Source organism: Odocoileus virginianus, chromosome 16 (assembly GCF_023699985.2).
Source record: "Odocoileus virginianus isolate 20LAN1187 ecotype Illinois chromosome 16, Ovbor_1.2, whole genome shotgun sequence".
Lineage (NCBI taxonomy): Eukaryota > Metazoa > Chordata > Mammalia > Artiodactyla > Cervidae > Odocoileus > Odocoileus virginianus.
In genome coordinates this window covers 7,113,487-7,138,868 of record NC_069689.1, presented here as the reverse complement: position 1 = coordinate 7,138,868, position 25,382 = coordinate 7,113,487, and the positions used below count along the sequence as shown (strand labels likewise).

The 25,382-nt window shown below is 46.2% G+C and overlaps 1 long non-coding RNA gene across 2 annotated transcripts in view; it reads left to right on the top strand.

The window, feature by feature from the left end:
- LOC110122935 (uncharacterized) overlaps positions 1 to 24,990 on the top strand; it is a 31,353-nt gene extending 6,363 nt beyond the window's left edge. The window contains exons 2-4 of one of the 2 annotated variants that reach the window (XR_011491703.1): positions 2,996 to 3,096; positions 4,134 to 4,254; positions 12,437 to 24,990. This is a non-coding gene — a long non-coding RNA (uncharacterized lncRNA). Of the gene's footprint in view, positions 1 to 2,995; positions 3,097 to 4,133 lie in introns of both variants that reach the window. The other variant, XR_011491702.1, reaches the window with a different exon arrangement.
- The last annotated feature ends 392 nt before the right edge of the window (positions 24,991 to 25,382 follow it).

Below are 25,382 nucleotides of genomic sequence, written 5' to 3'. Positions count from 1 at the left end.
GAGTATATAACTCCATTGCTAACACTAGCAAGCGGGTACTCTTTCTACCCCCTTCTGATGTCTATGTCAGAAGCTTTCTCTATCTCCTTTATACTTTAATAAAACTTTATTACACAAAAGCTCTGAGCGATCAAGCCTCATCTCTGGCCCCAGATTGAATTCTTCTCCTCCAGAGGCCAAGAATCCTGGTGTCTTTTTGAGGTTCAGCAACAACCTTTCAGGTACAGCATCAGTGCAGAATAGACATGAGTTGTGGAGTATAACAAGAGTACAGAAACAGACCCATGTTAAATGAATTTAAAGTCCAAAATCTGTTAATCACAGAGGGAAGAAGAGTTTTAAAAAATGAACAGTATAAAACTACAGAAAGTCTTTTTTGATGACATTAAAGAAAATGTGTTAGTCAGTCACGTCTAACATCTAACCCTTTGTGACCCCATAGACTATAGCCCATTGGGCTCCTGTATCCATGGCATCCTCCAGGCAAGAATACTGGAGTGGGTAACCATTCCCTTCTCCAGGGGATCTTCCTGATCTGGGGATCAAAGGCAGGTCTCCTGCACTGCAGATTCTTTACCGTCTGAGCCACCAGGGAAGTCCAAGGACTCGTAAAGGAGACCTAAACAAATGAAAGGCGTCGTGTAGTTATGGATCAAAAGGCTTAGTGTTATTCATGTGACAGTAAATTGATCTACAGATTCAACACAGTCCCCATCAAAACCCCAGCTTCTTTGCAGAAATTGGCAAGCTGATCCTAAAATTCATATGGAAATATAAAGGACCCAGGATAGCCAAAGCAATCTAGAGAAAGAACAAAATTAGAGGGCTCAGACATCTCAATTTGAAAACTTACTACAAAACGGTGATAATCAAGACAGTAAGGTTCTAACATGGACTTCCCCAGTGGGTCAGCGGTAAAGAACTGGCAGATGTGGGTTTGATCCCTGGGTCTACAAGATCCCCTGGAGAAGGGAACGGCAACTCATTCACTCACTCTCAGAATTCTTGCCTGGGAAATCTCATTGACAGAGGATTCTGGCAGGCTGCAGTCCATTCTGTCCATGGGATTGCAAAGAGTTGGACATGACTTAGTCACTAAACAACAATAACGTGGTACTAACATAGCATAGACACATAGGTTGATGAAACTGAATTGAAAGTCTAGAGATAAATCCATGTATCTATGTCAATTGGTTTTCTAGAAGGGTAACAATACTAATTCAATGGGAAAAGAACAGTTTTTTCATCAGTGGTAAAGGACAGCTGAATATGCACATACAAAAGAATGAACTTGGACTCTTAGCATATAATGTTTACAAAGCATTGACTCAAAATTTATCAGAAACCTAAATTTAATTGCTAAAATAAAACTCTTGGAAGAAACTGTAGCCATAAATCTTCATGCTTTGGATTAGGAGATGGTTTCTTAGATATGACACAAAAAACATAAGCTACAGCAACAACAAAAATAGATAAATGGGGCTATATCAAAATGTAAAGTTTTGTTGCTACAAGGGACATAATCAAGAAAGTGGACAGCCACAGAATGGGAGAAAATATTTAAAAATCATATACATGAAAGGGAAATTGTTTCTAGGCCTGTTTGTAAGTTCAGCAAAGTTAGCCTAGGTACCCAACAAACACAATAGACTATATAGTATTGCTCTGTAACAGCTTTATAATACTTTTCACACAAATAACACATGAAAAACAAACACAAAAAACATTTTTGATCTTACAGTATAGGACCTTGAAAAAGTACATTAGTACAGTTATAATAGCTGACATACAGGGGCACATTCACATCTTTGGAAGTTCTCAACTTGAAGGTTCATATGTAGGGGAGGGACTTACTGTAAAATGTATACATTGAGCAGCGACTTTTAGTGTATGTAAAGTATATCTCAATAATGTGGGCAAATTAAAAAAACGATTGTATGAGGGAAATTGTTCAACTAATTTAAGAAAAATAAATAGAGAACCCAAACTCACAGCGTACAACATAATAAATTCAGCCTTGATTAAAGTGATTCAGTGTAAAAGTCATTAAACTGGAATAGAACTACCAGGATGTGAAGGATCTTTTCAAGTATAAAACAAATGAACAGAAAAAAGTGATATGTGTTATTAGTGCAGAAAAATTGAAGAGCTGAATGTCAATTTTTTTTTTTCTGTAATTGAACTCACCCCCTACACACAAGCCTCCATTTTTGCTCTAAGCAAGAAAACCCAAACTTGGCTATAGCTTATGGTTTTAAGCACAGTGATTTCTGAACCTTAACCTGGTCAGTTAGAGATTGGCCCTGTCCTTTCTGCCCCTTCTCCCCAAGGATGGTCTCGGTTTATGAGGAGGAAAAGAGGATGAAAGGAAACTTAGGTATTTATCTGGCTCTGAAGGAGGGTAATCTGATCCTCAGAGCTGGGCTTACATCCTCCCTAACTTATCTGAATATTCTCTGGAAGGACTGATGCTGAAGCTGAAGCTCCAATACTTTGGCCACCTAATGCAAAAAGCCAATTCATTGGAAAAGACCCTGATACTGGGAAAGGTTGAGGGCAGGAGGAGAAGGGGGTGACAGAGGATGAGATGATTGGATGGCATCAATGACTCAATGGACAGGAGTTTGAACAAACTCTGGGAGACAGTGAAGTACAGGGAAGCTTGGCATGCTGCAGTTCATGGGGTCACAAAGAGTCGGACACAACTGAGTGACTGAACAACAACTTCCCTTGGGGACAGCTGACTGCCTGTAGCTCGTCTCTGGCAATGCTGCCATAACACATGGTTTTGGAACCCCAGCACGCATGAGCTCACAAGGTGTTTTTTAATAAGATCTGTCTTTATTTTGGCCACACTGCACAGCATGTGGAATCTTAATTCCCCATTAGGGATCAAACCCATGCCCCCTGCATTGGGAGCACAGAGTCTTAACCAGTAGACCGACAGGGAGGTTGCTCACAAGGTTGTTTATACTGCACTGTGCTTTCATTTCAGTGTCCTGGATGTTTCCTGGGTCATATTGTGAGGATGCAGCAGCATCATGTCATTTGTCAACACCTCAAGAGTTCTGAGTCCAGCTATGATGACACAAAGAGGTACTGGCCCCACCCTAGGGCAGCACACAACCTCTCCCACCTCAGATAAGGACTATGATGTCTGGAAATGGCATCATCCTTCCCGTACACAACCTCTCATAATGCACAGTTCCTACTCAATTATCATTTTTTATGGCACCATCCTCAATGGTGTATGTTATACTGTTGCTGTTCGATCACTAAGGTGCAATCCCATGGACTGCAGCATGCAGTCTGTAGGGAAGCCCTGTCCTTCAGCATCTCCTGAAGTTTGCTCAAATTCATGTCCATTGAGTTGGTGATTCTTTCTAACCATCTCAGCACCTTGATTTCCTTTAGGATTGATTGGTTTGATCTCCATGCTATTCAAGGGACTTGTAAGAGTCTTCTCTTGAAAGCATCACAATTTGAAAGCGTCAGTTCTTTCTTCAGTGTTCAGCCTTCTTTATGGTCCAATTCTCACATCCGTACATGACTACTAGAAAAAACCACATCTTTGACTGTATGGACTTTTGTTGGCAAGGTGATGTTTCTGCTTTTTAATATGCAGAATGTGTCTAGGTTTACCATAGCTTTCCTCCAAAGGAGCAAGCATCTTTTAATTTCATGGCTGCAGTCATCATCCTCAGTGATTTGGGAGCCTGGGAAAAGAAACTGTCACTGCTTCCATTTTTCCCCCTTCTGTTTGCCATGAAGTGATGGGACTGGACGCCATGATCTTATTTGTTTTTTTGAATGTTGAGTTTCAAGTTAGCTTTTTCAAGTTAGCTTTTTCAAGTTAGCTTTTTCACTCTTTCTTATCAGGAGACTCTTTAGTTCATCTTTACTTTCTGCCATTAGAGTGGAGTGCATATCTGCACTCCTGCATATCTGAGGTTGTTGATATGTCTCCCAGCAATGTTGATTCCAGCTTGTGCTTCATTTTGGATGATGTACTGTATGTGTAAGTTAAAGAAGCAGGGTGACAATATACAGCCTTGACATACTCCTTTCCCAATCTGGAGCCAGTCTGTTGTTCCATGTCCAGTTCTAACTGTTGCTTGTTGACTTTCATACAGGTTTCTCAGGAGACAAGTAAGAAGATGGCCTGGTATTCCCATCTCATTTGGAATTTTCCAGTTTGTTGTGATCCACGTGATCCACACAGTCAAAGGCTTTAGCATAGTCAATGAAGCAAAAGTAGGTGTTTTTCTGGAATTTTCTTGGTTTCTCTATGATCCAGCAGATGCTGGCAATATGATCTCTGGTTCCTTTGCCTCTTTGAAACCCAGCCTGTATATCTGGAAGTTCTCAGTTCACAGACTGCTGAAGACTAGCTTGAAGGATTTTGAGCATAACCTTGCCAGTATGTGAAATGAGCACAATTGTACAATAGTTTAATCATTCTTTGGCATTGCCCTTCTTTGGGATTGGAATGACAATTGACCTTTTCCAGTCCTGTGGCCACTGCCGAGTTTTCCAAATTCATCAATTCCCTTTAATTTACAGATTAAATCTGAATCCTAGTGTTTTCAATTGTTTTAAACGTATTCCTCTGTTTAGAAACTGATTAGGATGTTGGGACAGTGGGTTGGCAGAGAATAAAAGAAACTTTTATCTTGTTAAGGGATGTACACAAGAAGAAGAAGAATGCTTCTGTCTTGAATAAAAGTCTAAAGTGGTAGATGGTTTAGAGGGTAGAAGAGCTCTGCTCCCTGAGGTCACTCAGAGACCCAGACGCCTTCCATCTGGCAGCTCCACCACCCTAGGGGAACGTGCTCCAGCCAGAGAAAGTGAGGAGAGAGCCGAGAGGGCCACCAATGGAATCTGGAGTTCTGTCACTCTCTTCTTGGTGTAACTTTGAACTTGCTAACTTCCTAATCATCACATTGGGGTATTATTGTCCATGTCAAATTATGATTGGGAAGTTGTTTTTTAATTGAAGTGTAGTTATTTATGATGTGTGTTAATTTCTGCTCTACAGTCAAGTGATTTAGTTATACATATATGTACATTCTTTTTTAATATGCTTCTCCATTATAGTTTATCATAGGATATTGAATATAGTTCTCTGTGCTATACAGTAGGAACTTGTTTTTATCCGTCCTATATATGAAAGCTTACATCTGCTAACCCCAGCCTCCCAATCCATCCCTCCCTTGGCAACCACCAGTCTGTTCTGTCAGTGATTCTGTTTCTGTTCATATGTAGGTTCATTTGTGTCATTGTTTAGATTTCACTCATAAGTGATATCACATGGTTTTGTGTTTCTTTTTCTGACATTTCTCTTAGTATGATAATGTCTAGTTGCATCCATGTCACTGCAGATGGCATAATTCCATCCTTTTTCATGGCTGAGTAGTATTCCATTGTATATATGTACTATATCCTCATCCATTCCTCTGTCAAAGGACACTTAGGTCATTTCCATGTCTGGCTGTGTGAATAGTGATGCTATGAACATCAGGGTGCATGTATCCTTTTGAATTGTAGTTTGTCCAGTATATACCCTGGAGTGGGATTGCTGGATCATTTGGTAATTCTTGTTAGTTTTCTGAGGAACCTCCACACTGTTTTCCACAGTGGCTGCACCAATGTACATTCCCACCAGCAGTGTGGGAGGGTTCCCTTTTCTCCACACCCTCTCTGGCATTTATTTGTAGACTCTTTAATGATGATCATTCTGATTGGTGTGAGGTGGTTCTTCATTATAGTTTTGACTTGTATTTTTCTAGTAATTAGTGATGTTGAGCACCTTTTCCTCTGCTTATTGGCCATCTGTATTGCTTTTTTGGACAAATGTCTATTTAGGTCTTCTGCCTATTTTTGGATAGGTTTTTTATTGTTGTTGTTGAGTTGTATGAGTTCTTCGTACATCTTGGAAATTAAGCCTTTCTTTGTTTCATCATTTGCAAAATATTTTCTCCCATTCTGTAGATTGTCTTGTGTCTGGGAGGTTTTGATTAACTGGTTTAGTGTGAAGCACTTAGCGGCCTGAGTCACAGCAGATGCTCACTCTATGGCTCTTCCTTCCTCCTCCACATCATGGGTTGCTGGGGAAAATGAGATGACCTTGACCATTGACTCAGTTTCCATTTTGAGCCTTCACTAAGGTTTGTCAACATAGTGTCAGCTGCATTTTCTATTCCCAACACAATTCCAGCCAGAACCATTCTCCTTGAGTGGAAAATGTTCAGAATAGCTGCCGTGATTCTCAACAGAAAATCTAGTTTCCAATTTTGTTTTAGTAGCTCATGGTGGGTATCTGGACCCAACTGAGTGAGAAATCTATCTTTTAAGATCACTCTTCCCTCTTCACTTTTGGGATCAATCTCAGTGAATCTGCGAAGGGCTTCCTGTGGTCTATCTAGGAATTTACTAGGCTCTTCCTTCTCTCCCTGTTTTATTCTTGCCAGTTTGGCATAGTTTAAAGTTTTAGTGTGTGGTCGCCTGAGTCCTTCAAGGACACATCTGACAAAGTGACTCTGATCCCATCTTTCTTTACCAGTGTAATAGTCCCAGTCTGGTTCCGTTGTCAGGACAGCCTGATTCCCAGTAGGGAGGGCAGCTATCTTGTCTTCTGTCTTTCCTGCTGATTCATTACCAAGCCATTCATCTCCATATGAAACAGCTTTCTCCAAAACTCGAGTTTTGAGTCAGGATTTAGCGTCTGTCCCAAAATATACACCACAACTTTCCAAGTAAGGTCATAAACAGAATAACATCCTTAAAGGCTCTAATATATTTCTCTGCATCCTCCAAATAGTTTCCCAGATCCTCCTTGATTCTTTGTATTTCTTGATAAGAAAAGGGGTGATTAACTCTCATAGACTGGTTATTCCTCCCAGTGGGTTCTTCCTGAAGAGGCAACAGCTTGTGTGGCTTTTCCTCAGCCTCTCTAGCTTCCCTTTGCATATGATTCCAGGGATAGATTAGAGGTCTGTTTTTCCTTATCTCTGTCTCCTATCCTTCATCTCTTCCTCCATCTCATCTCCTTTCTCATCCTGTATTTTACCCTTAGTTTTAGTTGCCTGAGTGTCCTTTATTTCAATTGAGTTTCTGTTGAAATCACAGTAGTCTGAGGTCATATTGAAAAGAGGATTGCCTGAACCTCTGCTGAGACTGGAGTAGTTTGAATTTCAGTATGAATTTCTACCGAGACCAAGGCAACCCTTCCTAGAGGGGTGCCCTGACTTTCAGTTTGTTCAGTTGGGAGCCCCAGATACAGGGGCAAAGTAGGAGAACAGGAGGGAACTGAAAGTTTCACACCCAAATATATACCCTTAGGACATGTCTGGCATGTCTCGCAGAGAGAAAAAAAGCAGCATATATTTCACTTCTCCCATTTCTCTTGTTTTCTACAGAACTGGTCTAATTGTAAAATGGTGTAATTAAGAGACACTCCAACCGGCCATTGTTTGCCATCCTTTAATGGGTACCGTGGCCATGCAGTTTCACATAGGAAGGTCAGGTGTGTCTTCTTTAAGCCCTGGGAATGGAATCTATCCCAGTTTTTCAGGATACAGTCCAAAGTAGTAAGGCTGGAACTGTTAGCTCCCATTTGTAAAAGAGAAAAAAGCAGTGTCTAGCACCTTGGCTCTTTTCTATCCAAGATGTCCCTCCTTGCTATAGATGGGAATGGAGATAGGTCTTCCACCTACGCTTCCTTCCCTAGCTGGAGTTAGTTAACCTGTCTCTTACCAACATAGGTGTCTCATCACTGGCCTTCTCTGTTCTATCAGCGAGGTGGAATAGAGATGAACCAGGGGTAGACCAGATGGCATCCCAGATTGATGTTCAGTTGCTCATCATTAAGACCTTTTCTTGATTTCTGCTCTTCCTCTGATGTCCCCAGGGTGCAACAGATTAGCCTTCTGGAATGCCTCCCAAGCTAAGACGACTAGAGGAAATATTTGTCTCCTGGGTGCCTATGCACAGTCCTGAATATATTCCTGACCACAATAAAACTGTTAAACCATAAAGGGACAAACATAAAACCCAAAATGTCCCTTCGGAGTGTCATGACACCAGTATATGTCATAGTGAAAGAGGTGTTGAAGGGCTGGCCAGAGAGGAAAAAGTGATTTTTGTCCTTGAGCTATTAGGGCCAATCCTTTCTGTCCATTTCTACAGATTCCACAGGAAGACTATCTAAGGAGTTGAGACAAAAGTCACTGGAGAGCATCCTCTGGTCCCCTAAGAGCTAGTGTTACCAGAGGAAGAAACCCATTGCACTTCCAGTCTGACCAGATCCTAGAATTTCCGTGCTGTGTCCTCAGAAACCTCATGATCGCCAGCAGTGCTTCTATCCACGTAGACCGGAGGCACAGCTGTGACAAGGACTCACTTTCAGGTTGCTGGCCCCTGAGGCAGGCAGCTGAGAGAGCAACCGCTAGCCTGAGAGACGTTCCTGGAGCTAGAGCTCCACCTAGCTCATAACTGTGCTCCTGTCTGCAGGACATGAGAGTACGACCAAGGTAACTTTCGGCTCCTAGAAAGGCTAGGTGCTTCATGACAATCAATCCAAACCTGGGCTCTAAGTCAAAGTACACAGTGACAGCATGGATCGCAAGTCCCTTGAAAGTCTATTATTTTACAGATTAGGTTAGTAGTTTCAATTCCCCAGGCAGTTACAAAATGGTCAGAGGCCAGGAAAAGTTGACTGAGAAAGAAAAGTCAGGTCCACGCGTTTCACCCATTTCTGGCCACTCCCCTTGCAGGGATGTCGGATAGCTCTTGGCATTGGCAGGTCAGTATAAACCCCTGACCCTTTCAGGCTACCTTCAGTCGTTATGAGGCACCATGGAACCACAAAGCCAGCCTGAACTCTTGCTTCACACTTGTTTGTGCATCTCTTCCATATAGCATTCACACAGACAGGCACACTGTGTTAGTAAAGTAGGAAACATGTTTACTAGGAGAACCAAAGAACTAGAGCTCTGAATGTCCTTACCATGTCCTGAAGATCCTGGAAGAGCCCCCAAGATGAAAGGTTGTGGTTGTGAGCCAAGAACGACACCAGAATTCTTGGCCTGCAGATGAGAGTATTTCAATCTGGGGCCAGAGACGAGGCTTGATCACTCAGAGCTTTTGTGTAGCAAAGTTTTATTAAAGCACAAAAAGGATAGACAAAGCTTCTGACAATAGACAGCAGAAGGGGGCAGAAAAGATAGCCCCTTGCCAGTTTTTAGCAAGGCATCTTATGCCTGTTAGCAAGCTGTTGATCATAGATAGAAGAAACACTTCAAGGTTGAGAGAGTTGCACCAGGTTTCTCTCCCACAACATACGTATCTGCACAAGGGGAGTCCTCTCCAGACTAGATGTCTCTGGGTGAGATATATTGTATCCACAAAACAATTGACTGTAAGTCTTGAAGGAAAACAGACCTCCAAACAAACACATAGTTTCATTAACATAGCTTAAGAGTAACTTTTTCATGAGTAAGATGTATTGTTTCTTTGGGCAATTAGCAGCTCAAGGTTTGGGAAAAAGGTACTTTCAGGTAGAACCCATTGTCATTATAGCAATTAAAAGGAGCCTCCTACTCACATGACTAAAGTGGGAGCAAAGGAATGTAGGAAAAAAGGTCCACCGCTTGCCATTCATCTGCCGTAGTCTGTGTAGTCTTAGTCATTCAGCTATGTCCAACTCTTTGCAATCCCATGGACTGTAGCCTGCCAGGCTCCTCCATCCGTGGGATTCTCCAGGCAAGAATACTGAAGTTGGGGATCTCTGCCACTTGGGGACCTCTGGCCTCCCGAGCATAACTTGCCAAATGGTGGGGCCTTAATATGATAGGAAGTGTCCTTATAAGAAGAGGAAGGGACACCCAGAACTCTCTCTCCTTCTGTGTGAACACAGAGAAGAGGTCATGTTGAAGAAGGAATTCATAGGGCCTGGACTCCATCTCAGGCCTGTCCGTGCTGATTGTGCTCAGCCACCTCTCCAGTGGACTGTGAACTCTCTGCTTAGTGCCTGTGGGAATGACGATGGAAGGATAAGACCCCCTCAGGACAGGGGAACCTTGAAGATTGTATCCAGGTTACTCATCACCTAAGAGAAAACATACCGTAATCACCCCTGCCTCTGGACAGGTCATAAATTTTTTTCCGTATCTATCAGGATGTAATCACAGGATTATTGGTTATTAACTGTTTGGAATGTAACTGTGGGCTTATTGATTATTAACTGTTTATGTTATGCCCGATGTCTGAATCCCCGAGCGGGAAGAGAGAAGGCTTCCAAGACAATGCAGTTCGCAAAAAGGGAAGTTTATTGCTGACTCGAGTCAGGGCTCCTGCCACATAGTGGCGCGGGGTCAGAGAGCCCTGAGCCCATGCTGTTATCCAAATTTATAGGGTGTGCATAAGCAGTTGGTAGCTGGCTTAAGCGGATTGGTTACCTGTTTGCAAAGTAATCTTATTGGCCCAAACCTTCGCGGGCTTTTTTCAAACTTGGGCATTAGCGAGCTTTTTCAGCTTTCCCCTGATAGGTTCCCTTTTGTTTGCTAGGCGCATGTTGATTGGCTGGCTCCAGGTGGCCTGATAATCATGTTACCCTGGAAAACCAGGCCTACTCCTAATCTAGGCTGCCTGTCATGGCGCAGCCTCACATTCCCCCCTGTCTTGTTGTTTCTGTAGAGGAATCTTTCTCTTCATTTTGGGCTATCATCTGATATTGTTGCCTCAATACCGTAATCTGAATGGTACTTAGATGTTCTTTAACAAAAGACATTAGCCGGTTTAAAATGCAAGGACCAAACGTTAGTGTCAATAGCAGTACTACAAGTGGACCCAGGAGGGTGGAAACTAAGGTGGTCAGCCAGGGGGAGTGTTGAAACCAAGACTCAACCCATCCCTGCTGGGCTTCCCGTTCTCTTTCATTGCGCCAGTCCCTCTCTCACTTTTGCCATAGATTCTCTTACTACTCCTGTATGGTCTGCATAGAAACAACATTCTTCTCCCAGGGGCACGCAGACCCCACCCTGTTGGAGAAAAATTAAGTCTAATCCTCTTCTATTCTGCAAGACTACCTCAGACAAGGAAGTTAGAGACTTCTCCAAGTGACTGATTGATTCTTCTATGCGAGTTATATCTTCATCTCTAGCGGCTTGTAGGGAGGAAAACCCTTGGTCTTGCAGAGATAGTGAAGCTATTCCTGTCCATGCTCCTGCCAGCCCAAGACTGAACAAGGTTGCCATGGTGATCGCACTGATTGGCTCTCTCTTCTGTCTTAGCATTTCCCGGTCCCAATGTAAGTACATAACCTCTTCAGAGTGGTGTAAGATTTTTGGCATCACAGCAACCAAGACACAGAATTCTTGACTCTGGTTAAAAACCTTCACATTTAAACATGGGGTTAGCCCAGTATGTGAACAAATCCACCAACCCCCAACCTCTGGCACAATCCAATTTTTGTCGTGTAAGCGTAGGTTACCAATTGTCTGGGCACAAAGGGGAGTTTTATCACGTGGTACTGTGCCCAAACAGAGTCCCTGTCCCCAAACCTCATTCATTGTGAGGCCTACCTTGCGTTCTTCCCATCAGCATTGGGGTGGGTTCCGATCTAAAGACAAATTGTAAGAGACATTGAGGCCTATGGCCTCATAGAAGTGGGGGGTGAAGATTATAACAAAGCCAGCAGGATTGGGTCGCATTAGGGTTGGTATGGTTTAAGACTGTAAAAGCAGCATTCACTAAGGCCCATAGCGGGTGGTGAGTTGCTGAGCTAGTGGTAACAGTCAGAGGGCCAGGGGTTTCCATCAGGTTGCCTCCAAGGCTCGGGACCGAGGAGATGTTAAATGTTCTCGGCGAGCTTGGTCGGGAGGTGGTTGGCCTTGAGGGTTCTGGAAGGTAAACTTAACTAAATTCCTGTTCTCTACATCCCATTTTTGGGGCCCATCACAAGAGGTTACACAACTCCAGCTCCGGCAATAATAGCTTTCCATGTCCCCACAGGTTTTCCAGTTATTTCTTATGTTGCTTGGGCAAGCCCAGAACCCATCTGTTGACCACCCTTGGGCTGTATTAATAAGTGCCCATTTCTGTCTGGAGGTCACCTGGTAGTTATGCTGCCCGCTAGAATCCCACCCTGCCCCGGCACCAAAGAGTCTCCTGGGAACAAAGTACAAGTCCGGCCACCAGGTATTCAGAGGGTGGATTCCTGAGGTCTCGTTGAGTTGCTCATGAGTCTTCTCGTCGCTGAGTTTCCAGGTGATCTTAGCAGGTCGATGGGGGTTGTGACTGGTCACTCCTGGATCGATGAGAGCTGCCATCAGCAGAAGAATTAGGAGGCCTTCCGTCGAACGAGTTTCAGTTTCAAAGGATTTGACGGGTGAGGACTCACCTTCCATTCTGCTCACGCTTTTTCCTGTTCTTCCAGAGTGGCTTGTCGCACGTGATTGCAGTGAACCCAGGGTCCAATCCCGTCGACCTTGACAGCGGTAGGAGTGGTAAGGAGAACAACATAAGGGCCTTTCCATCTAGGCTCTAATACCTTTGATTGGTGCCATTTTACCCAAACCCAATCACCTGGGCCAATATTATGTGAGGGGATGACCCCTCATTTTGACCCTCGTGTATCTCTCGAATCAACTTCCAAACATGGTTATGCACCTTACTTAATGCCATCAGAGTTTGCTGAAATTGTCCCAAAGTAGGGGTTGGCAGGCATTTTCCCTCGAAAGTAGGACACACAGGAGGGGGTCTTCCATACAGAATCTCAAAAGGGGTAAGATTCAACTTATATGGGGTGTTACACCCCCAAAAGATTGCGAAGGGAAGGAGGGTCACCCAGTCCCCGCCAGTCTCTATTGCCAACTTCGTCAAAGTTTCTTTTAGGGTCCGATTCATTCTCTTAAACTGTCCTGAGCTCTGGGGATTATATTCACAATGTAACTTCCATTTTGTCCCCAGAGCTTTGGCCAGCCCTTGTACAATCTGGCTCACAAAGGCAGGTCCATTATCCGAGCCCATAGTCACTGGCAGCCCATACCTAGGCACTATCTCCTCTAAGATCTTTTTAGCAACCACTATTGCTGTCTCTCCCTTAGTGGGGAAGGCTTCTACCCACCCCGAGAAGGTATCTACCAGAACCAACAGATAGTGATACCCATACTTGCCTGGCCTTACCTCAGTGAAATCTATCTCCCAGTGTTGCCCTGGCTCTTCCCCTCAGTACCTCATTCCCATGTGCTGCCTTTTTCCTGTCCTCATCAGCTGGCACGCTTTGCAAGCCTGGATTATCTCTCGTACAGTTGCATTTTGTCGAGGGAACCTCCGGCAGGCCGTCTGGAGAAGTGTTAAGGTCTTTTTCTCTCCCAAGTGTGTAGTTGTGTGCAGGTGTTCACATAGGTGATGACCCAGGATGGCAGGCAATATCAGGTTGTTGTTTTGATCTCAGTATCATCCATCTCTGTCATTCTTCTGGAGGGTTGTATCCTCGTTGATCCAGGCGAGATCAAGGAGGGAATATTTGGGAACTGGTGGCAAAGTCCCCATGCCAGGAGGTGGAAGTCCCACGGCTAATATGGGGGCGGTGTAGTCCCCGCTAGCCGCTTCTCCAGCGGCCGCATCAGCGGCATGATTGCCTCGTGCCTTAGGGTCTTCTCCTTTCTTGTGACCGGGGATATGTACTATTGCTACTGCCTGGGGCAGTTGGACAGCTTCTAGGAGCCTGCGAGTCTCAGGCAAATTTTTTACCTCCTTTCCCTCAGCTGTCCAAAATCCCCTTTCTTGGTATATTGGACCTTGAATATGGGCAGTACTGACAGCATATCGGCTGTCAGTAAAAATGGTGACTCTCTTCCCTTTGCCTTGCTCCAGAGCCTGTATTAGGGCAATCAACTCTGCTTTTTGCGCAGAAGTGTTTGGGGGAAGTGTCTCAGCCCATATCGTCTGTCCTGAATCATCAACTATGGCGGCTCCCACCTTCCTTTGCCCATCTTTTACATAGCTGCTCCCATCGGTGAACCATACTAGCTCACTGTTGCTTAGCGGTACATCAGTTAAGTCTTTTCGTGCTGCCAGGGCCTCAGCCAGTATCTCACTGCAATCATGGAGCAGGCGGTCTTTCTCTGGGTTAGGTAGGAGCGTGGCCAGATTCAGGAAGCAAGGGGTCTGAAAACGTACCCATGGAGCATCGAGCAGCAAGGCCTGGTAATGTGTCAAGCGGGCATTGGAGATCCACTTACCCGGCGGCTGCTTTAAAACCCCTTCGATGGCGTGGGGGGTGTACACCAAGAGTTGCTGTCCATACGTCAACTTGTCAGCATTGCGGACGAGGCGGGCAGTGGCTGCAATGATGCGAAGGCAAGGGGGCCATCCAGCGGCCACCGGGTCTAATCGCTTCAAAAGGTATGCCACCGGCCGCTTCCATGGTCCCCATTGTTGCGTCAAGACCCCCTTTCCTATTCCTTGCTTTTCATCTACAAACAGCTGGAATGGCTTATTTGGGTTAGGCAGGGCAAGGGCTGGGGCTTCTAGTAGGGCCCATCTGAGTGTCTGGAAAGCCTGTTTCATTGGCTCAGTCCAAGTCCAATTTGGGATCTCTTTACTTCCCTCAAACAAGGGCCAGGCCTTCTCAGCAAACCCCATGATCCACAGTCTGCAATATCCAACAGTCCCCAGAAACTCTCTCACCTGGCGGGGGGTCTTGGGTTCTGGTATCTGCAATATTGTTTCCTTCATGGCCTGGGTTAACCACCTTTGCCCCTGCCTGATCTTATACCCCAAATAGGTGACCTCTTGCCGAGCTATTTGCGCCTTCTTTGCACTATCACGATACCCCAAGGTGCCTAGAGTCTGTAAGAGGTCCCCGGTGGCACGGCTGCATGCCTTCTCTGTGGTTCCAGCCAACATAAGGTCATCTACATATTGCAGCAGGATGACCTCTGAGTGGCGAGTCCGATATTCATAGAGGTCCTTGCTCAAAGCCTCATTAAACAAGGTAGGAGAGTTCTTGAACCCCTGTGGGAGGTGGGTCCAAGTTAATTGTACTACTGGTTGGCCTTCCCCCTCAGTCCACTCAAAGGCAAATATCTCCTGGCTCTGGGCCGCCAGGGGTAGACTGAAAAAAGCATCTTTCAAGTCCAACACAGAGTACCAAGTGTACTCAGGCAGTAAACTGCTCAGGAGGGTATACGGGTTAGGGACCGTAGGGTGTATGTCACTCACCCGTTTGTTGACTTCTCACAGGTCTTGGACAGGTCTGTAATCTTTCCCCCCTGGCTTCTTCACTGGCAGTAAGGGGGTGTTCCAAGGGGATTGGCACCGCTTGAGAATTCTGGCATCCATGAGCCATCGGATGTGGGGAGTGATTTCTCCCGCTGAGCCTCCTGGCTCATAGGGTACTGTCTCACCCTCACAGGAATTGCCTCGGCCTTTAGCTCGATGACGACCGGATGTCTCTGTTTGGCCAGTCCCATTCCTGCCGTTTCTGCCCAGGCCAATGGGTATTTATGGACCCACGGTTGTACATCTGGTGCTATGACCTCTGAGGGCTTAGGCGCAAAAAGTCTGTACTCATCTCTTTAGGCTAGGGATAAGACATGTATCGGCTGTCCAAGTTCATCCGTGACTGACATTCCCCCAGGGTCAAAATGGATCTGAGCATTAACTTTAGTCAACAAGTCTCTTCCAAGTAGAGGGGCTGGGCATTCTGGTATCACCAGAAACGAATGGGACACCTGGTGGGTCCCTAGATTTACTTTCCATTCTGTGGTCCAACAATATCTTTTTGTCCCCGTGGCTCCCTGCACCAAGCTGGTTTTCTTAGACATTGGTCCCAGTCTTTGATTTAAAACAGAGTGTTGGGCTCCAGTATCTACCATGAAGCCAACGGGTTTCCCCTCCACGTGTATGGTTACCCAGGACTCGGGGAGGGGTGCCAAGTCTTGACTCCCCTAGTCACTGTCTTCCCCCACATATAGAACTTGAGTTCCAGGGGAGATTCTCTCTCTCTGGGTTGTTCCCCTCTTCGGGTCCCTCTTAGGGCACTCGTTTTTCCAGTGCCCTCGTTCTTTGCAGTAAGCGCACTGATCTTTCTTTAGGGCCTGCCTTTTTGGTCTCTCTTTTTCTCCCATCTGGGGGTCTCGAGGCTCCCTCAATTCTGTTCCGGCCTTCATCCCCGCAAAATGAATCTGGGCTAGCTCCCTCTGGTTCTTCCGGTTTTCCTTCGCCTTATTTTCCCTATCTTCCTTCCTGATCTTCTCAGCTAATTCCCTTTCCTCCTGTTGAATTTGCTCTTTCCTTTCTTCTGGGGTCTCTCTATTATTAAATACCTTTTCAGCTGCTTTCAGTACATCTTGTATTGTCTGCTCTCCCAATCCCTCTATCTTTTGTAATTTCCTCCTAATATCTGGGGCTGCCTGATTCACAAATGCTAACAGAACTGCAGCGCATGACTCCTCAGCCTGGGGGTCCATAGGTGTATATTGCCTGAAAGCTTCCATCAGCCTTTCTAGGAAGGCTGCCAGGCTTTCAGTGGGCTCTTGCCTTACTAGATTTACCTTTGCCAGATTTGTCTACTTTCTAGCTGTGGCCCGCAGGCCAGCCATCAGAGTCTAGCGGTACACTCGGAGATGCTCCCTACCTTCCACTCGCTCAAAATCCCAGTTAGGCCGCAACAGAGGAAACCCCTCGTCTACGAGATGAGGCTGGGTGGTTGGTCTCCCATCGACCCCTGGGACCCGTTTCCATGCCTTTGCCAGAATTCGCTCCCGTTCTTTTGTGGTGAAGAGCACCTGCAACAGCCGCTGACAATCATCCCAGGTGGGGTTGTGAGTGAACAAAATGGAATCTAAGAGGTCAGTGAGGCCTTGGGGTTTCTCTGAGAAAGGAGGGTTCTGGGTTTTCCAATTATACAGGTCACTCGTGGAAAAGGGCCAGTACTGATAGGTTCGCTCTCTATCCGGGTTAGCTGGTCCCACTCGGACGGGGAGCGCCTGAACAGTGGATGAAGGTAACTCCGGGTCCCCAGGGTTTTGTCCACCCCTATCACCCCTAGTTCTCCCCCGGGTCCCTAAGGCTGGCCACCCTCATGGTCAGTTCCCATTGGCCCTCTTAATCTTCTCAGTTCACCCGTGGGAGCTTCTCTCCTCGGAGAGAATTGCAAGGGGGGCACATATGGCAGAGGCCTTATCTCTGTTTCTAGATCCATCAGGTTTGGATAAGATGATTTCTGAAGGACTGGTTTTGGGTCCTCTTTCTTTTTAGTTTCTTTTGGGGGGGTTCTCTATCACCAGGACTTGTGAATTGGAAGAACTAGGAAGTTTGTGAATGAAAGGTTTTGACCACTTAGGCGGATTTTCCAATAGATCTTGCCAGACCATGACATAGGGGACCTGACCCAGATGGCCCCAGGGATCAGGAGCCATAATCTTCTTCACAGCCTGTATGATAGACGGTTGAAAGGTGCCTTCTGGAGGCCATCCAACCTGGAAAGCGGGCCACTCTGCAAAAGGTTATTAATTTACTTTTCTTGACTAGCAAAGACAAGTTATGGACCCTGGCCCTGACATCTGAAAAATGGTCAGTCATGAGAGAGAGTGGGGTAGATTCCCCCTGACCCATGGTCAAAGAATAAGTGGTAGGGGAGAGAGAGAGAGAGAGAGAGAGAAGAATTCACTGAGAACGACCACCAAAAAAATCCTACTGGGAGTGGTGGCGGCCAAGAGGTTGGGCTTATGGTTTGCTTTTGGAACTGTTTCTGTGCCTGCGTCGTTGCACAGAAGTTTTCTTGCTGGGGGCGGGCACCCTAGGGGTTTCTAGCCTGTTCCGTGACCCCCTTATTCTCTCACGGGAGTCTTCAAGTGGCAGGCGCCCTAATGGCCTTTAAGTGCCTGACCCGTGCCCACACGAAGAATTTTAGGCCACATCCTCAGTTAGGGATGTTAAAGGAGAGTTTCACCAGATTGGGCTCCCAATACTGAGGCTCACTTATTGTAGGGCCTTCAGAGTCCGCCAGAGTGTAGCTCTGGCCAGGACTCATCAATTGCCCCCACAACCGTTCGCCTGTTCACTGAAATTCCCAAAAAGAAAAGGAGTGGAGGGCAAATTAGAGAAGAAGAGGAAAAGAGAATAAGTCAGAAGTGAGAGAAGAGAACGATGCACCAGAGGAGAACAAGACCAGAGACAATGCCGGCACACACAAACACGGAGAGTCGTAGACAAACACACAGATAGACAAATGTCGGCCGACAACACAGCGCTGGGTTTTCTGGCCCCCTGAGTCCTCTTGCCTCCCGGTACATGGTTTACCTTACCAAATGGCATCCACTGTTCACCAGACTCAGAATCAGGAGAGGAACTCTCCTTTCCGCAGAGCCGGCTGCCTTCCAGCGCGCTCGCTGGCCTCGGTCTTGCGCTGGCTGGAACGTCCAATCTGTTCCCCCTTTTATAGAAAGCTTTCTCCTGTGCCAGATACCTTCCTGCTTTTCAGCAGGGCCTCGGATATACACTGGACTTTCCTGTTCTGCCTGAGCACTGGTGCTATTTTTTATCCTTCCCCTCTGTCCTGGAAGTGTTCTCTTTCCCCGGTCAAGGGATCCCAGACGAGCCCCCAAATGTTATGCCCGATGTCCGAATCCCTGAGCGGGAAGAGAGAAGGCTTCCAAGACAATGCAATTCGCAAAAAGGGAAGTTTATTGCTGACTCGAGTCAGGGCTCCTGCCGCATAGTGGCGCGGGGTCAGAGAGCCCTGAGCCCACGCTGTTATCCAAATTTATAGGGTGTGCATAAGCAGTTGGTAGCTGGCTTAAGCGGATTGGTTACCTGTTTGCAAAGTAATCCTATTGGCCCAAACCTTCATGGGCTTTTTTCAAACTTGGGCGTTTGTGGGCTTTTTCAGCTTTCCCCTGATAGGTTCCCTTTTGTTTGCTAGGCGCATGTTGATTGGCTGGCTCCAGGTGGCTTGATAATCATGTTACCCTGGAAAACCAGGCCTACTCCTAATCTAGGCTGCCTGTCATGGTGCAGCCTCACAGTTTGAACACATAACACGTGAATGATGGGGTTATTGTAGTTGTATTTACCCTTTCTTTGTTTATGTAAGTCTCAAGGAAATTGGGGTGGTGGGTTTGGACACGTACACATGGGGTATAAAAGATTTTCACAAATGCTGGTCGGGGTCCTTGGCTAAGAGGAGACTCTGCCTTGGGCCCATCGGTGTAATAAACTGCACTCCACTGTCTGCATTGTCCTTCTGAGTGAGTTTGTTTCCTGGAAAGCATGGCTATAACATTTGGTGCGTTAGCCAGGAAACTCCTCACTTTGAGGAGACAGGTCTCATTTGAGGCCACCCCGAGGCTTTGTGGCTTGAATCTCCTAGAGGGGGGAAGGTGCCTTGCCCCTCTGGAAGGATTCTGCTTCTCAACGCCCGGACCTTTCACGTTAGCAGGTAGTGGACGGCAGCAGGGGAACTGAGTGCTTGGGTGAGGAGGAACCCACCCAGCAGGGTGGAAGAGGGGGCCTGATCACCCCCCTGGGAGGGACTAGAAGGAGCAGGGACCCACAGGAGCCTTGAATAGGCAGGTGGCGATTGCTTGGTACACAGGTCGACGAGCGTGCTAGGGTTTAGGAAGGAAATTTGTGAAAGTCATTTAGGAGGTGTGTCCACGCCGTCTCGGGGAAACTTATTACCAAGCGATCGCCAGGGGATTTTTAGGATAAGAAACTGGTCCTTGTATGCTCATATTCTGCCCTCCCCCAGGAGGTGTCCCGTCTGCTGTGAAATTCTTGACCCCCTCGGAATTGTTAGGCTAGAAGGAGGGGGATACGTAAGTGAGTATGAATTGGCTTTTCTGGAGATGGCCTGGGACATGGGATATTTAACCCATCTGTGTTTTCAAGCCCACCAAGGCAGAATGGACTTTAAGGGAGAAACAGTCTTGGACCATGTGATGTTCTGGTTCAGCTGTGCTGACTGGCAGGTGAAGACACACCGATCCCCCTTCTCCCTCTGGGATCTGGCAGATAAGGCTATTCTCACCCCAGTTAGGAAGGAAGCAAAATGGCAATTTAAGTGTCACTGAATGGAAATATCAGAAGTACATAGGGTACTGAGAACTTCATATACAGATCAAAAAGGAAAAGTAGAAGAAGGTCTGAGAAGGTAAGCAAGATGGGGGGAAGTGAATCTAAGGCAACTGGATTGGAGTGCATGATTAAAAATTTAAAAAAGGGATTAAGAGGAGACTATGGGGTAAAGCTGAAGCCTAACTGCCTCCACATACTCTGTGAGGTCAAATAAACCCCTATGGGAGCAGGATGGCCACCAGAGAACACCGTGAACTTAAAACAGTGGAAGCAATCTATACAGTAGTCACAGGAGAGCAGGACACCTGGATCACTATCCATCTATTGACTCATGGCTAGGGTTAGCTTGAGACCCTCCTACTTAGACAAGGTTCTGTATCCAGAAGGGAAAGGGAAAAATATTAATGGCACAAAAATTGACTGATGATAAAAAAGGAAATTCTACAGGATTTGGACGGGGATGACCTGACCCCACCCCTATGCTGGATAATGACACACCTGTCTCCCAGTGCTTCACCAGGACCGGAGGCCACCTTAATGCCCGATCCAGGGCCGGGTGAAGTTTCTGCAACAGCCACTGCTCTTCTGCCAGCTTTCCCGGAGCTCGTAGAGCCGCTGTTTGGGCAGGCTCCGATCCGGGTGACAGAAGCCTCTGGCCAACACTTCCAGGATCCGGCTCCAACCGAACCTCCCAAGCTATACCCGCCTGTCCCGGTGAGTACTGGCAAGAAGGGGAGAGAGACGTTGGAATTAAGCAGAGACTATGCTCTGCCAGAGAGCTGGAGGGAATGAAAGAGAACAGACAAGAGACTTACAGTGCAAGCTGCTGCTCTGGGAAAGTCTATTTCGGGCCCTCTGGAAAACCTCATCTGCCCCAGGGACAGGACAGTCCTTCAACCGGTCCCAAGGGAGGCCCTGGGACCGTTACAGCCAAACTAGTGTGCCTGGTGCGGAGGTTTTGGCCACTGGAAGGATGACTGCCCTAAGGCAAGGAAGGAAGAGGAAGCTCCTGCAGTTTGTGGGGCTTGCTGACTTGGAAATTAACTAGGGCTGCCAGGGCTCAGAGATATGACGGTCCCTGAGAGCCCATGGTAACCTTAAAAGTGGGGGAACAAAACATTGACTTCATGGTGGATACAGGAGCAAAACTGTCGGTAGTAACAAAACCTGTGGCACCACTGTCCAAAAAGACTACCGATGTAACTGGGGTATCGGGAGAAGAGATGATTAAATCATTTTGCCAGCCCAGAAAATGTCAGATGGGGGGCAGCAAGTGATTCATGAATTCCTCTACATTCTTGAGTTTCCAGTAACCCTGTTGGGAAGAGACTTGCTCTCCAAACTAGGAGCACAAGTGACTTTCTGCCCTGAGGAGAGGCCCACCATCTGGATGGACACTATGACTTATTTGCCTTCTCTCTCAATACCCACCCAAGATGAGTGGGGGTTGCATGAGCCTCTGAAGGAAGGACCGGATGGGCCAAAAGAGCATGAGAGAGTTAACTCAATTATTCCCTGAGGTCTGGGTGGAAGACAACCCCCCCCCCCACCCCGCTCCAGGCTGGCTAAACATCAAGCCCCAGTGATAACAGAACTCAAAGCAGGCCCTGCTATACCGATAGAGGCCTAGGCTGGCATACTGCCCCACATCAATAGATTGAAACAAGCAGGCATTCTAGTAGAGTGCCAGTCAGCTTGGAATACGCTGAGCCTGTCAGTCAAAAAGGAAAGAAAACAAGACTATAGGCCTGGACAAGATCTCAGGCTAGTAAACCTGGTTACTGTGACTTTACACCCCACTATTCCAAACCCCTATTCCTTACTTAGCCTCTTCCCGCCGAGGACTAAAGTTTACACTTGCCTGGATCTCAAGGATGCCTTCTTCTGCATATGCCTCGCCCCAGCGTCACAGCCCATCTTTGCCTTTGAATGAGACGATCCAGTCAGGAACACCAAACAACAGCTCATCTGGACCCCCCACAAGGGTTTAAGAACTCTCCAGCCATCTTTGAGGAAGCCTTGGCTTCTGACCTGGACTCATTCCATCCAGAAGAGTATGGATGTCTGCTCCTACAATACGGGGATGACCTGCTGCTGGCTGCCTGAGACCAAGGAAAAATGCTGAAAAGGGACAAATGCACTGCTCCAGTTGTTGATGAAAGCAGGTTACCGGGTGTCTAAGAAAAGGGACAGATCTACAAAGAAGAGGTAAGGTATCTGGGGTTTGTTTTAAAAAAGGGCTCAAGGTTCCAGACCCTAATTGGGTCCTATATACTGATGACACTAGCCTGATAAAACAAGGACAATAGCTGTCAGGTTAGCCTAAGTGGAAGGGGCCATCAAGACTGAAAAGAGATGGTGGGAATTGCCAAGTGGCAAATTATTGGTACCAGAGGAGCTGGCACACACTCTGGTAAGCCAAACACACCAAGTGACCCACCTAGGCCATGCTGCCTGCTCACAGGTTAATGCTGCCTCTTGGGTATTCAGACAAAAACCTACGGGTATTCAGCTGAAAGGCACGCTGCCCCTTGAACACCTGGGAGTGGACTTCACTGAAATTAAACCTCACCGACACTACCGTTACCTGCTGGTCATGGTGTGTACATTCTCAGGATGGGTAGAAGCTTTTCCTACCTGGACTGAAAGAGCATCAGATGTAGCCCGGTGCCTGCTTAGGGAGATAGTTCCCAGATTTGGGTTCCCTCCCAGCATTGGATCGGACAATGGCCCGGCTTTTGTGGCTGATTTAGTACAACAAGTAAGCAAAACTTTAAACATCAAATGGAAACTGCACACTGCATATAGGCCCAGAGTTCTGAGATGGAATGAACCAGTGGGACACTTAAAGAGACTCTCCAAGTGGATCATGCAGACTGACTGCTCCTGGATGGACTTGCTTCCAATGGCTCTGCTCAGACACAGGATGACCCCACAGTCCCAAGGCTATTCTCCATACAAAATTGTGTATGGGAGGCCTCCTCCCATAATAAAACAAGTGTCAACAAATTTGCCTCAGGTAAGGAGGGATAGGATTTCACAGCAGATAGAACTGGGTAAGGTAATAAATCGGGTAACTAAGTTTGTACAAGAAAGGGTGCTGTTCCCCCTTGGGGAACAGATTCATGAGTTTACACTTGGTGACCAAGTATGGGTCAAAGATTGAAAACATGCTTTGCTAGCCCTTTGGTGAAAGGGCCCTTATGTTATTCTAACTACCCCTGCTGCAGTTAAAGTTGCAGGTATTGTCCCTTGGATCCATCATACGAGGGTGAAGAGAACATACCACGCAGACCCAGAAAACGCTGAGTGGACTGCACAGAGGGACCCCACTGACCCCCAAGAGACTAAGACCATCCTTAAAAAGAAAGAAAAAAAGATCCCAGATGAGCCCCCCCCCCAGGATGAAGCCGCACAATCAACTCCTGCTGCTTGGCCTCATCAACGTGATTTTGAATTTAACTTCCGACAATGTTTTCATCTCATGGGCACATTCCTACATGGACTTCCACAACACCTACAACTGCTAGGTATGTGGGGCTATGCCTCTGTCTGTGATGGATGGACTTCCTTAATGGGTGTCACTGCTCTGCCAAGGAGATTTTAAACCACTCTTTTCTGGGATGACAAAAAGAGACTTTCCTCTTTCTTGTCAATCATAATCTCTCCTTGCTCTCTTGGTGTAAGACCTACAGTCAATAGACTCAAGTCATGGGGTTACATTTGATATAAATGCCAGTGTAACAAAAGCCTAAGCTACAACAAGGCCCAGTAAATCTACCTTATTTACATGCTAGGTGGACAAGATCTGTGTTTCAATGGTATGAGTATATTGCTGCTTTTTTCGTACCCTCTATGGGGACAACAAATATGATTAAAGTAGAGGCCTTGACTAATTTCACAAACAGGCCCTCCTAGATAAAACAGAAGCCATCCAACCCTTAAATGAAGAGCAAACCTAAATGAGAAAAGCAGTAATTCATGATAAAATGGCTTTCTACATATTCACAGCTGCTCAAGGAGGGACCTGTGCTATAATTAAGGTTGAATGTTGTGTATACATTCCTGACTTATGTGACAATGTATCAACTGCTTTAGATGACATGAAAAACCAGGTAAAAACGATGTCAAATGAAAACATTCCCTTCTGGACTTCAGTCCTATCTTGGGTGAAGCGTGATTGGTGAAAAACTATATTTACCACTGTTATAGTTGCCTTGATAGTTCTGCTTTGTGGACCCCGAATTTTACAATGTATTATGAACTTTGTAACCCAAAGGTTGATATCATTCTCCCTAATTGGCAGTTGGAGAGCCAGGGTGCAATATATCCCTATAAATGATTCTCATAGTATGAGTTAAGAGCATCAAGAGGGGGGAATGAAGAAGGAATTCATAGGGCCTGGACTCCATCTCAGGCCTGTCCGTGCTGATCGTGCTCAGCCACCTCTCCAGTGGACTCTGAACTCTCTGCTCAGTGCCTGTGGGAACGGCGATGGAAGGATAAGACCCCCTCCGGACAGGGGAACCTTGAAGATCATATCCAGGTTACTCATCACCTAAGAGAAAACATACCATAATCACCCCTGCCTCCGGACAGGTCATAAATTTTTTTCCGTATCTATCAGGATGTAATCACAGGCTTATTGATTATTAACTGTTTGGAATGTAACTGTGGGCTTATTGATTATTAACTGTTTGAACACATAACACATGAATGATGGAGTTATTGTAGTTGTATTTACCCTTCCTTTGTTTATGTAAGTCTCAAGGAAATTGGGGTGGTGGGTTTGGACACGTACACATGGGGTATAAAAGATTTTCACAAATGCTGGTCGGGGTCCTTGGCTAAAAGGAGACTCTGCCTTGGGCTCATCGGTGTAATAAACTGCTCTCCACTATCTGTATTGTCCTTCTGAGTGAGTTTGTTTCCCGGAAAGCATGGCTATAACAATGTGAGGATGGAGACAGAGGATCCTGGAGGGCTACAGTCCTGTCCATGGGGTTGTAAAAGAGTTGGATACGACTTGCAACTAAGCAGCAACAATGTTGGAAGAGGGCTGTCTACAAGCCAGTAAAAGAAATCTGACTGAAACCAACCCTAACAACACCTTGATTTTGGACTTCTGGCTTCTAGAGTTGTGAAAAAATTAATTTCTGCTGTTTAAGGGATCCAGTGTGCTTTTCTTTTATGGTGCCCTGAAGACTATTGGGGTTTCCCAGGTGGCACTAGTGGTAAAGAATGTGCCTGCCAATGCAGGAGATGTAAAAGATGTAGGAGGCATGGGTTCGATC